This window comes from Lampetra fluviatilis, chromosome 29 (genome assembly GCF_964198595.1).
Source record: "Lampetra fluviatilis chromosome 29, kcLamFluv1.1, whole genome shotgun sequence".
NCBI lineage: Eukaryota > Metazoa > Chordata > Hyperoartia > Petromyzontiformes > Petromyzontidae > Lampetra > Lampetra fluviatilis.
Genome location: NC_136303.1, coordinates 2,741,515 through 2,755,852, shown reverse-complemented (window position 1 = coordinate 2,755,852; position 14,338 = coordinate 2,741,515). Strand labels below are relative to the sequence as shown.

The 14,338-nt window shown below is 45.2% G+C and overlaps 1 pseudogene; it reads left to right on the top strand.

The window, feature by feature from the left end:
- Positions 1-14,338, top strand: part of LOC144942885 (uncharacterized) — a 36,603-nt pseudogene that overhangs the window by 17,306 nt on the left and 4,959 nt on the right.

Below are 14,338 nucleotides of genomic sequence, written 5' to 3'. Positions count from 1 at the left end.
GAATCAGACGCCATCCAGACATCCACCCTGCGTCCTTCCCTGTGGAAGAGATATGTGGATGACACTTTCGTCATCTGGCCACATGGCCTCCCAGCATTGAACCACTTCTTGGACCACATCAATTCTAGACACCCATCCATCAGATTCACCATGGAAGTGGAGAAAGACGGTAAACTACCATTCTTGGATATTCTGTTTGAGAGGAGTCCTGACGGTTCCTTGGGACATTCTGTCTACAGAAAAGCCACCCACACAGACTCCTACTTGAAACCGGATTCCCACCACCACCCATCTCAAAAGAACTCTCTCATCAAAACGCTATACCACAGAGCACATGGCATTTCTGACAAACACCACCTGACCGGTGAATTAAGACATGTACATCGGGCCCTCAGGATGAACGGATACTCTGACCGTACTATCCGCCAAGCTGTCTCTCCCACCACACAGAAACAGCCACATGAAACTCCGACCAAAACCATCACGTTACCATACATAGCTGGCGTGACCAAAAAGATCTCCAAAATTCTAAACAAACATAAGATCCAAGTCCGATTCAGTACAGTGCATAAAATCCGTGATCTGATTCCATCTGTGAAGGATGTCGTTCCTGACTTACAGTATCCTGGAGTCTACAAATTGAGTTGCATTTGTGGTGATTGCTACATTGGAGAAACGAAACGTCATGTTTCTGATCGTGTCCGCGAGCACAAGTCAGATCTGAAACACGGCAGAACTGATTCTTCTGCCGTGGCCGATCATTGCTACAACTCGGTGGGCTCTCATGAAATTGTCTTTTCCGAGACCAAGGTTCTATGCAAACCTCCCGGCTACCATCAAAGGTTTGTACACGAAGCCATACAAATATACAAACACAGACATAATTTCAACCGTGATGATGGGTACAAACTTAGTAATCATTGGAAAGATGTTATCAACCACGCAAAAAAGACTTAATCACAAATTTTTTGGACCATCTTATCTGACAGGCACTATTTTACTGTACTTTACCGAGTGTTAACATCCCCAGTTATTTTAACAGTACTCTCTTCATTGTTCAGCCAGCATTGGTATAAACATGGGCATTTTCGTTATTTTGTCTATCATGTGTATCAGACCCCCACCTCCCCCTCTCTCTCCATTGTGTTGGCGTGTGCAGTAATTGGCCGCTTGCGCACAAGCGCTTCCACGTCCGTCGCCCACCCTTTTGGCCTCGCCCCCCCCCCGCCCCCCACTCCCTCCCGATACGTTCCATTCATTGGCTACCATAGTCTGATGAGCTCCCCCTAAGTTTGTACCCATCATCATTTTCGTTCTTTTGTCTATCATGTGTATTAGACCTCCCCTCCTCCTCTCTGCCCATTGTGTTGGCGGGTGCAGTGGCTGGCCGCTTGCGCACAATCGCTCCATTGTGTTGGAGTGTGCAGTAATTGGCCGCTTGCGCACAAGCGCTTCCACGTCCATCGCCCACCCTTTTGGCCTCGCCCCCCCTCCCTCCCGATACGTTCCTTTCATTGGCTACCATAGTCTGATGAGCTCCCCCCTCCCTCTCCCTCCCCCCTCAACTCGCTTTTAAGGGATTACATCTTGAATCATTGCCTCACTTGATACAGCTAATCTGGCTGTGACGGTCCCACCTGATGACGGAGACTTGTGTTGCCTCCGAAACGTCGTGATTTTTGTTTTTATTTTATTTTACTTTCTACGTGACTTTACCGAAAAAACCTAAGAAGATGGAAATTTGCATGTGGGCAATTTCCAGACTGTACACCATTTAAAAAGTATTAAAATACACTTTTGCTTTTTTGGGGGGGGGGAGCTCAATAATGCATATATTTTTTGCACGGCAAGTGAGCTGTGACGTCAAATCTGTCATGTGACCCGCGCATGTGGCAGCGTAACGCATTGTAGTGTAGCGGTTAGAGCGCTGGGCTACGAACCTGGTGACCCGAGTTCGATTCCCGCTCAGGGCCACCACCGGTGACGATTATTTGAACCGGTCCTGGGCCTCCCCTAGGTCGACTCAGCCTCAACCAATTAACTGGTATGGTGTGTGAACATCGCCACTGGGGAAGCCGGGGTAGTACAGTTAGGCATTCATGAAATCAACTGTCGTTGTCAGCCACCATTTCTCCAGCACTCGATGAAGGACTCTCAAAGTCATTGTCATCCCGCTGTCCCATGACGCAACCATCCGGCTATCTCCTGCACGTGAGCTGACCTCACTGGGACCCATCTGCTGTGGTGGGCATCCTGGGGGTGAATTCCATCCTTCGGCTGCCATTGTTGTCAAGACTTTTGGCCCACCATCTCTTCCCACGATGCGCCTTTCCCAAGCCCAGTTACATTTCGTTACAGTCAATATGTGAGCGCTAATTTGCTTTCGTTCTCCAATCCATGTGTTCCTCTCACCGTGTTCTCATTTTACTTCCCAGCAGGAGTCTCTTTCCATGCTTCTTTGCTCACTGTTAAGCTTTTGTTCCATTTTCCCCATCATACAATGGACGTGTTTATCAATGGACGCATTTATTAATGTTCATGTTTATTATCCATATACCGCAACAGGCAATGCTCACTTCCTGAAAACCTCTTTAGGCTCGTGGATATAATGCTTGTTAACAATAAATAAACAGTAGGCACACAATTGAGAGGCCACATCTTTTTTGTGATTAACACATTTTAATTGTTATTCAAAAACCCATTGTTTGCAATATGTACATGGCACCTTAAACTATCCTCACATTAAATAACGGCACCTTTTTTCACAGTGTTCTATACTTGACCCATTCTCGCCCGCAATTGCTGTGCAATTAAAAAAGGGGGCATTGCATGTGCAGCCATTCCAGATATTTAAAACAGCACGCATGAGCCTAATTAGCTTGCACAGAGCATACCAAGCGCATGAAGAGCACTTAGCGCGAAACTGCTTCATCTGTCGTTGAACAACCGCGCTCTTTGCTCATTCACGTGCCGGTCTTTCCATTTTAAGGGTGCCTGCCGCGTGCGGGCCGTCATGCAGACACATTTTTGTTAAGTTTCACGACGAAGATTTTAGTTGCCTTACAACCGACATTTTTTTTGTTTTTGCACGATTTATCATCCGAAGACTAAAACAAAAAAGCTAGAGGAAAACATTTGAATGTTTCGATTTGTTTAGAAAAACTAACACTAAACCCCAGTCCACAGCTATGCTTTTTTCAAGAGCCATTTGTCCAGTTTTGTATCCAAACTGTACCTGAAGCAAAGATATCTACAAAGCAAGGCCAACCGGGACGAGAGAGGCGACGTTTATAGTGAAAATGCCAAAGCTCGCGGCTATGAGCCGGCAATTTCCCGAGGATTAAAAAGCAGACTAAATGTCAAACCTTTGAGTACGGCGTCTGTAACACCGGTCTGACAAGAGTGTGGGGAACATCATGAGGCTGCTGCTACTGCTGGGCAAGAAGATACTCGCGAGAGGGTGGTGTTGGATGGCAGCGCAGACACTCTGACACCAGTTGTAGAGAGGTTTCCACGGACGTACTCCGAGACGGAGGTAAGTTAAGGGCTTTCGCCAGGGTTTATTAAAGCTGTTACAATATTACACAGCAGGGTACACAACTCCCAGGGGCTAGGGGTCCTACTCTGAGTCCGGGTCCCTGCCGGCTAGCTCCGGTCTCTCTCTCTCTCGTGTCGGATCGTGGACTCTGCCGACTCCACCGAGCGGAGAGAGAAGCACTTCTACGGCTACCACCGGCTTCTCCCCAGACTCAACTCTTCGATCCCTCTCTCTACCCACTGGTTCCCTCTTCACCCTGCTTACTCTACCCGTTCCCACAGTGACCCCGCTTACGTCACGGGGTATCCCTTAAGTACCCTAGGAGACATGACGTCATCGCACTGAACGGCACACCTGACGTCACGTCTCCATTTTACTCCTCTACATTTGCGTGTGGGACGTGCGTGGCGATCGCATTGCTGGGGAGTCTGTTGTCGCTTCTGGTGCCATCCTGGGCATAGGACCTCCTGGCACAGCTGGCAACAACCACCACGATGATGAGACGCTGGGATGGGCACAGACCGTGGGATCAGCCCGGACGGAGGATCGGGAGGACTGAACTCAGAGGGTTGCCTCTGTGCCCGGAGGTGTCTCCACTTTTATGTAAGCTCGGCGTCACGCAAACTTGCTCTACATTGGGCTTATATAATGAATGTCATGTAAAGTTTCCTCTTCCGCGAACTTATGCGGAAGAGAACGTTTTTGGAAAAAAATTCATGCATTTTTCATGGCTTATGTAACGCTGTGCAACGTGCGTTTGTTTTATGATATAATTAGCGGAACGGAAGGCAGCTTACATAACAATGGCAATTTTTCACATTGCAAACAATTACTTGTGCCCTTTCTTGAAGTATACACATTTTTGTGCTATTAACCCTTTCGTCAATTTGGGGGAGTTTTTTCCATACAGCGAGCCCCGAATCGGGACCCAGCTTTACACTACGGGACTGTTCGTAACGGATCGTCTTTTCGGGAGTGAGCATTGCTCCCCATTACCAACGGACATACAGAGTGCGCAGCCATCCCAGATATTTGAAGGATTTGATCAACCATTTCGGGTCTTAATTGATCGTGTTAACGCTTACGGTGACTTTGAGACCGCATTCCATTTTCTTTACCCCTCTCCTCTTTTCCGAACAAAGATGGACTCGTCCATCTGGCCAACAGCCAAATCGCTGTCCGTGGTGCTGACGTTAAGAAAACCCGCAACTTTTTTCAAATTTTCTTGCTGTGGATTTCACACCTGATGATGATTGCGAGTGTTGCAGTCGAAACGTCGTGAGAATTTGTATTGTGTTATATTTTTATTATTTTATTATTTCCCTTCTACGTGACTTTACCGAAAGAACCAAGAATATATGCAGTGAACGCATAAGCGCTTTCAGCCTCGTTTGGAGAGACTTAATAGCAAATAAAAAAAAAACACGGGCGGTTTTCTTTTTTCAATGGGACCCAGAGGAAAGAGAGATTATGATGTTGTCATTAACTATGGAGGTAAATATACGGAAGAGGGTATAGGTGGGGTTAGGGTGGTCGATGATAAATCAGATTAAATGGGAATTGATCATTGTTTTTTTACTCTTTTATCTGGCGCCAGATAAAAGGGTTAAAACAATTATCATATTTTGCTACTGGCAAAGGAGGTTCCAATGGTGTAAATGCTTAGCCCTGAGCTCTCATACTCTGATGGTGCTTTGTCTTTGAGTTGTGCGCCTTTTGGCGTCATTTAGTCCAACACCATGTGAGACTAGGCTCTAAGAAAAGCTGTCTCGGGTATGGACCAATCAATATCAAGGACAATGCATACATTATCAGAGTTGTGTTTTTTGTTTGCATTCCGACCGCAGGTATTGTGGTCAATGCAAACATGAATTCTTGTAAAAAAAGGTGTAAGTTTTGTTGACAGATAAAATGGTAAAAAAACAATTATCATATTTTGCTACTGGCAAAGAAGGTTCCAATGGTGTAAATGGAAATTATGGACTTACCGAGACACAATGTCACCAGCGCTGCACGCACGCACACACAAATGCTTATATATATGCACACACATTAAAGTACATATGAGAATAACTGTAGAAATAAAAAAATAATTCTACGATACTTTTTTGCGCTTTAAAGTGCAGTTGCTTCAATCGTTTAATGCTATCTACAATAATAAAGCAAATCTGCATCTAAGGCATTAGAGAACTTTAAGCAAGTGGTTGAAATTCCACATTTCTATGGTGGGGAGCAGCTTTTTTTCTTTCTAAATACAGAAACTGATTCGTCCCGCAAAGTGGTGGCCAATTTTACGAATCCTGGGGCAATATTGATTGACGGTGATTGATGATGACAAAGGTGATTGATGGTGGCGGCGGGAGTGGCCCAAGTTAAATCTTTTATTTATGACCAGCTGAGAGTCCGTTTCGGGGCAGACTTGTGCGAAGAAAGGCAAATGCATGATGATAATGAATGATGATGGATAGTGAGGATGATGATGACAAAGATTAAACTGTGGGAAAGAATTACACCCACGGTTTCACAACTTAGGGTCAGCCGTGCAGTCCTCTACTATCTGAGCTGCATCACATTCAACGTTAACGTTACACGTGTACAGGGCCAAACAAATATCTTCGCAAATCTTCATTCAATCCCGATCTTCAACCGCAAAACATTGCTGCCATCTCCATTGTCGACATCGGGGCAAATCGCCAAGGTCATGTGTCTTGACTTTGTTGTATGTAGTAGCAACCGTGCTAATCGGACGTGCAATGGAAGGACAACAAACTAACACAAAAGGAAGTTGGAAAAAAATTAGCTTCAAATCTAAATGCATCGCTCCAGTGGCTTCCTAATATCGGAAGGAAGAACGTTCCAGACGGCCGCAGACGCGCATCTGAAGGCGCGCGATGCGGTAACCGTCGTCTTTGTTCGATGGCCAGCCAAAATCCGCCGCTGCGAGGATGACTGGAATGTCGTGCGATTGTTTACGTCCCTTGACGAGATCAGCAAGGTATTGCGGTTCATTTGCGGCGAGCACTTTGCGGTGAATATCTCGGACAAAGCTGGGAATCCGGCCCCGGCGAAACCGTTTCGCGTTTACCACCAACAGGTGGTAGAATGCCGGCGCTCACGATCGCCCACCTCCTCCTGGCGCCTCCGTCCCTCGGGGAGACGCGAGCGGCCCAGTCGGCGGGCCTGCGTCGCGGGGGTCACTACCGGCCCCCCAACTGCGAGGCTCGACACGGCAACGGCCGTCGTGGTCCCCACTCGGGCTCACGTGACCGCGTGCGCGTGCTGCTGCGACGCCTGCACTGCGTGCTGCAGAGCCAGCAGCTCGAGTAGGCAGACGACGTCGTGCAGCAGGTGGCACCGGGGGAATAAATAAATAAATAAACAGCCCATCCCACCCCCTGCCGCTTGGAGCACCGAGCAGGTGGTGAGATGTTAACTAGCTCGCCTGGTCTGCAGGAGGCCATGGGTTCGATCCAGACCCTGGCGATGCCTGCTGTATATTTGGAGTTTGCGTCTCGCTCTCCCTGTGGTCACATGGATTTTTCTCCGGGTCCTCTGTTTTTTCCCCTACAAATTTTTGAAACATGCTATAAATTTGCACGTGATAACCCACTTAATTTGTGGCCAGGTCGCTTCTGAAAAGGCGCTATATTTCTCAGTGGGCCTTAGCTGTTAAATGTAAAAAAACTTTTCTCGTAATATGTCCGTTTCCACGATTTCGGATGCACATTTTTAAATGCTTTTTTTGAAAGACCTGGATAAACGTGTCGCGTAATCATAAAGTAGATCATGGCTTGTATATGTCGTTTGATGGAGAAGAGTCTTTTGAGATTCAAATAATATGCCCACAGTTGTTGACAAGTGAGAAATACTCATAAAATACCACGTCATCGTCAGGACTCAGACGAACACACTTATGTTTTTAATCCACGCTAGGATAGTGGTGGTGCATTGACTTATGTGTACACCGGACCACTGACTTATTGCATAAACAAGCCATGCTTTAAACAAGGCATGCTTTCTACTTTAAAACAACGCCCTATTTGGACTGTGAGGTCACCTACTTATTAAATACGCCTATCCAGTGACTCTTGAGCAGTGTTGGTGGATTTCATAGAAAGATTAGGCATGTAAGGATACATTCATTCATCCATCCATTAAAATCAATTGATGAGCTCATTATACAAGCATGGGACTGCGCTTGGAAGAATGGCTCGTCTACGATTTTTGTGAAAATTATCTACAAATTATGCCCTATCGTTGCATGAAACTTAAATGGAGTGAACAAACGAGAGAAAATGAGTAATAATACAGGCGAGATGATATAAATAATACGAAGAAACGGTGCTAGAATTGAATTGTGACCCCGAATCACGAGTCTATTGAATCCCTGGGAGAGATCAAATGTAGTATTAGGCTAAGTAGACACATTCTAGTATGAGCTCAGCCGAGTGTACCTCGGAGATCAGTGGCATTCGCGACGGTGGGGAGGTTGACAGTCCCTTTGCGGAAATGATCAAGAAACTGATCTTCACCATGAAGACATGCCAACATTTTCACAAGTGACCGAGGGCCTATAAAAAGTAATGTCACTCTTGATATACGGCATTCCAGCGGCGTAATACTCGCACCAAATATGACCGATGGAAGAAGATTTCCCAGCGGTTACAATTTTTAGTGACGAGTGCATTGCGACCACGAATTGCGACACTGGGGAGGTGAATCTCAACATCAATAGTGGAGTTTGAGCCATTAAGTGTCCGACTCTAACCGGCAATGAGGTGGGTGCTTGTATTGGCTAGTAGAGCGCAAGTAGGTTTTTTTGATGGACTAATTGTATCGTGGCATATTTGTAAAATGCCGGTTTTCTATGGGCACTGACGTTTCCTCGGAAGCGTTCATTACACAAAACAAGTATTCTAGATTTGAAGCTTTCGTGACTGCAAGGATTCATATTCTTAGGTTTTTTCGGTAAAGTCACGTAGGTGAAACATTAAAATTAATAAAAGTAAAATAAAATAAAAAATCACGACGTTTCGGAAGCAACACAAGCTTCCGTCTTCATTTACTTGATACAGCTGTCGGGCTGTGACGGTTCCACCTGAAGACGGAAGCTTGTGTTGCTTCCGAAACGTCGTGATTTTTATTTTATTTTACTTTTATTAATTTTAATGTTTTACCTACGTGACTTTACCGAAAAAACCTAAGAATATGACAAAACAAGTATTGCTTACCTGCGACATTGTCAGTCAAAGCGATTGAGTCTTGTTTGTCGAGACACAATTGAGTAAAGGGTCACTCTAAAATGAAATGAAACGGGGACCGATGGAATATTCTGATGATGAGCCACGTATGAGCTCCGACCTTTGACTCGGGTAAAAAAAAAACATCCCACTGAAGATTTTCACCGTGGAAATACCAAAACTTTTCTTCTCATTTCTCACATTTTTGTTACTTGGACAGATTTGAAATGTTCGAAAAATGAATAAAATCACGGAACGTTTAAAAATTAAACGGTATCTTTTTGGGCAAGTTTAATTGCATTTTCCAGTGCAAGACAAAAAAAACCACCGTCTTCACATACGAAACCAGTGTGGGCCTTTTTTTTCAAAAGGAGCATTGAAATTCAGCGAGGCTCTCCTAGCTAAACGGTGAAATCAGAGAAACCCACAGAGCGTTTTTCTCTTTATACACAAAAAAACAACGTTTTTCATTTTCGCCATCCATGTCCCGATTGTGCCATCAGTATTCGACTCCGAATCGTGCCATTCCGTAACTCATTGAAGCCAGAGCCGCACATCAGAGTAGGTAACGACCCCAATGTGACAATCAGCCTTTGTGCCTGACATCCTTCAATGGTCCAAGTCGATACTTTTTGAATTCTTTTGGAGGTCCATTTAAAGAGCATCAGTCAAGGCAACAGCGTTGGACGACCTCGGTTGGGAGATTGGATTCGGGTCTCCAAATATCTCATGCGTGCCACTTGCTCAGCGGGGGATACGCAAATGACATTACACAGAATTAAAGGCATTGAAGGTCAGTCGTAAATGTAAAAATGTGGCCTAAGTCTAACACTTTAAGATGTAAAAAAAATGTTTCGCGAACACTTTGGGGATAACACAACTGTTAAACAGACACTGTCAATATAATGTGCTTAACAAATTATTAATGAAACATTTTTTATTTACAGAAAGTGCCGAGAAGGCGTGTTTTTTGGGGTCAAAGGAATAGGTCACGTGCATCAAGGCAAAGTTGGTTCTTTTAGTTTGTGCTCTTCTAATGAAATGGAAACATTTTAAAAGGAGATTCCGTCATCACAGCCCCCACTCATCGAAAACCTCTCCACTTAGCCATGACGCATGTACGTACGTATGTTGAACTTCTTTTTGCACCGTACGTAGCCATCGTAGGTGCGATGGTAGAAGCCCATGAACAAATTATTTTACAACATTTTTGTCAATCTGCTGCGAGATGAAGGCCTCCCAGCTTCCTTTTTTACGGGGGTTGTTTGACCACACCTCACCACGCTGGTCAGTGCAGGTTTGGTGGAGAGGTCAGGACCAGTTCAGTGGTCACTCCCCTCTTGTGTTGGCCATGGCCAGGAATCCGACTTGAGTCACTGGGTTAAAAGTCCGGTGTGTCAAACACTGCGTGACTCTCAATTGACGCATACTTGGGCAAAGCTTTTTTATTGGCCCAATTGTGTTGGGCAGATGTGTTTCTCACTTTGTCAAGGTCTTCTTGCGTCCAAATATTCATAAAAAAAGGTTTACCAAGTCTCAAAATTTGTTTCCTAGGAGTGTTGTGCATTGGGATAATTGGACAATTTCCTTTTAAGCAGGATTTTGCTTTGTCTGGGAGGAAACAAGAGCGTACGTTGATCGTCTTTCACACGGTACGTAGCCCACCGTACTAATCGGAGGTGCAGAAAAACACACACACAGAGGGAGTAACACCTTATAAATGCCAACACAGAAGCATTCACAGGCATATTTGGGTACTGCCATATTCTCGCCACTTTACAGCCCAGTGGGTTTTGGGAGCGTGACAAGTTCCCAGTATCCACGAAGCCTGGTCTTAAAAAGCTCTGGATTACAGACTTGTGCCACCTTGCTTGGCTATTCATGAGTGTCTTCAAGGAGATTGTGAAGATCCCGATGTCATTGACATTGTGAGTTTTATTCAAAGTGGTGAACTCGGGAAGGGAATAATTAGTTTTGGTCTCCAGCAGCCGACTCCAATTCCTATCATCCTGTTTCCCACGTTGCTTCTTTCCAAGTCCCACAATTAAATTATGAATATAAAGTCTCATCTCATTTTCATGCGATGGTTCTACAACTACGCACAGCAGAACATATATGCAGCTTGTATTTCCACATACATTCAAGGCTACCTACCGAGGAGTAAAATACAGGCAGATTAAAAAAAACATTGGGTCAAACAGTGGGTAGGGTGGCTGAGAGGTTCAGAGCACTCGGCAAGCACCTGGGTTTGAATCCAGATTTCAGCCACCGCGATTAAACCAGATTCTCAAGTGTACAGGGTTGATGATCTCACCTGGATTATAAAAATACGCACAAATAAACCCAGCATGTTAAAATTATATTTTTCGCTAAATTTGGCTTACTCTTGTTGTGAATGTAATGTTTTGCTTTTGTGCAATTAATTCTCTTTGCATGCCATCTCAAAGGATGTGCCGCTAGTATTTGTAATAAAGACGCCTACTGAAACACTGCGATGACCCTAAGGAGTAGTTCTGTGCCGTCATCTTTCAGGGTTATTTTCCAACACGGGATGATGTACTACGAGTTGCAAGAGCTGCGGATAGAAACTTCTCAGTCTTGAAGCATTATGTCACGAACACAATTAGATCATAATTAAGTCCCCATCCTGCAATGAATGGGCAGGTCCCATCATGCTTTGAACGTAATCACACGTTTCCACAGCCCGGTACAGCCATACAACATTGTGCAACCGCTTACAGGCTCATACGCAGTATAATAAAACAATGCAGATCAGTGTCGTACCGTGGTTCGCATGCATTTATGTTGAACTTCTTTCGCACCCGTACGTAGCCAATCGTGCTAATCGGGAGGTGCGAGGGAAGGACAACAAACTAAACACCCACAAAAAAAACAATTCTCGGGAAATGGAAGGGGCCCATTCAGACCCTTGGGTCCCAGGTGTAGTTGCTGCTACGCACCAACGAACGATCACTCCCCGCCACTGACGCATAATTGCCTGGCCAACGGATCGTGCCGAGGGTATTACGCGGTCTTGTGTGACCAATCGCACAATTTACACCCAACACGTTTTTATTTTTTAAAATGCTGTTGATGATAATGGTGATTATTGCCGTTGTTGTTATGATTAGGTTACACTACGAGAGTTATTTTGGAGGTGTGGCTGCGCTTACGCCAGGGCAGTACATGATAATTAATGGCTTCCCCAGCAATCACTGGGGCCATGGTGTTGACGATGAGATTGCCAAAAGGTGAAGTTCCGATCCTTGCCGTACACGTCTGCGTCTCGTCCGTACATCTTCACCGGTTCGTAACTAAGCTTTGCGTGCTCGGTCCCTTGTGTGCTGTAGTTTTGGTCTCGCATAAAAGGGCGTGAGAGGAAGAACATTTGCCGACAACACAAGGGCTTGAGGGCACACAACACTTCTCCTTAATTCCCATCGTTTCCCCAAAAGAGTCTTAACACCCTCTGTTGTGATTATGATTGTGTTTGGCCAATTCCATTAATGGGTTTAGTTTAAACACGTAGGCGTTTGCCATGTGGGTGGTTTGGCATGTGGGATAACAGCAGAGTGTCGAGTAAAAATAAAGACTCGTGCATTCCAGAGGATAACAATCAAAGCTCCGCAAGAGATAAATTCAATCCATTGCTGCGTTTCTATATCCGAGCCACCCCATAGTCTAAGCCAATAGCGCCTGGATATTCCCTGACGGTCTCCGATCCAAGCACTTACCAGGAGTAAATCTGCTAAGTTTCCAAGCTCTGACAAGATGAAGCACATTCATTGCGATTTGGTCAGAGGACAAATGCTAAAATACTCGCGCTCCACCTTGCATCAGCCGAAGAGTAGATCTAACCGAATTGTATTCATAGAGCGCAGCGGGCATTCGCTCAACGTGCTTGTGCATAGCTCACGGAACGACGACAGAATGGAATTATGCATATTCTTAGGTTTTTTCGGTAAGATCACGTAGGTAAAAATATTAAAATTAATAAAAGTAATAATAAAAATAAAATCACGACGTTTCGGAGGCAACACAAGCTTCCGTCTTCAGGTGGAACCGTCACAGCACGATAGCTGTATCAAGTAAGATACATTCCAAGGAAACAGTCCTTGTATATATACTGGTTGAGGGTGGAAGGAGCCAAGGTAGGCCCTGTGTTGCCACCGAAACGTCGTGATTTTTATTTTATTTTTACTTTACTTTTATTAATTTTAATTTTTTACCTACGTGACTTTACCGAAAAAACCTAAGAATAAGAATCATTGCAGTCACGAAAGCTTCAAATCTGGAATTATGCAGTAAAGTCACGTAGGTAAAAAATTCAAATAAATTAAATCACGACGTTTCGGGCCCAACACAAGCGTCCTTCTTCAGGTGGGGACAACTTAGCAAAAGCAGACTGCTCGGGGTACGCAACGCTACATCCCAGCCCACACCCCGCCCCCCCCCCCCCACATTCACCATGCTCCCCTTCCCCCATCCCCCCGCGACTATATAATTACTCGTCACAGCCACATGAGACACACTTAAGCGGTGTGCTCTCGCTAAATTGTCCCCACCTGAAGTGTTGCGCCGAAACGTTGTGATTTAATTTATTTAAATGTTTTACCCACGTGACTTTACCGAAAAAAACAAACAGTATGAATCCTTGCAGTCACGAAAACTTCAAATCTCGAATGTAATTATGCAGTTGACAGGTGCATGCTAACCGCGGCGCGCTGCGCTACGAGTGACGATTATCCGAACCGGTCCTGGGCCTTCCCTAGGTCGACTCGGCCTCAAATTAGTAACTGGAGCGGTGCGTAAAAGCATCGTCACTAGGGAGACAAAGGCGGACCGGGCGTGGTGCCGGCCACCCACCCTCTCGTGTGTCGTTCTGGCCGTCATAGGGTGCTCGCTAAAAGCACTTGCCCCAACAGTCTGTTCATGCTATACGGGGGATCTTTGTCTTTGAGGAATGAGTGGCAGCTATCGTGGGGCACTTTGAGAACACGAAAGGGAAGCAGTGGAGGGATGTGTGAAGGGAAGAGAATGATAACCAAATAATTATAGATTAAATAGCTAAAGTGCTTGTTGTTTTTTTTAATGCGCTGCGCCACGAGTCCAGATTGGCTAAGTTTGATCTCTCTTTTTTTTTCTCGGGGATAACAGCAATGGGCGGACACAAAGACACCTTTCTTCTTGCGAGGCACATTCGTCACCACTGCACCAACAATGCTGGCCCATGTCAGGTACTAGAGGCGGAGAATTATTTAAAGCAGCTGCGTCTTCCTTTAAAGAATATGAGATTAATTCCTCGATTGGAGGGATTTCATTGTTTTGTTTAAATCGTCACCACTGCACCAAACAGTTGCCCATCGTTTATAATCCGACAGTTCGCTTTTGCCTCTTTGAACGTCTCCAGTGATTTCATCTGGTGCGGAAGCTTTATCTTACGGCGCAGGGCAAGCTCACGTCTCCTTTTGAATGCACCACAGGAGTTAAAATATGTGGATTCACCCGGACAAATGTGTCATGGAGCCCTTCTCGCCCTGTGAGCAACTCATTCGGCGAG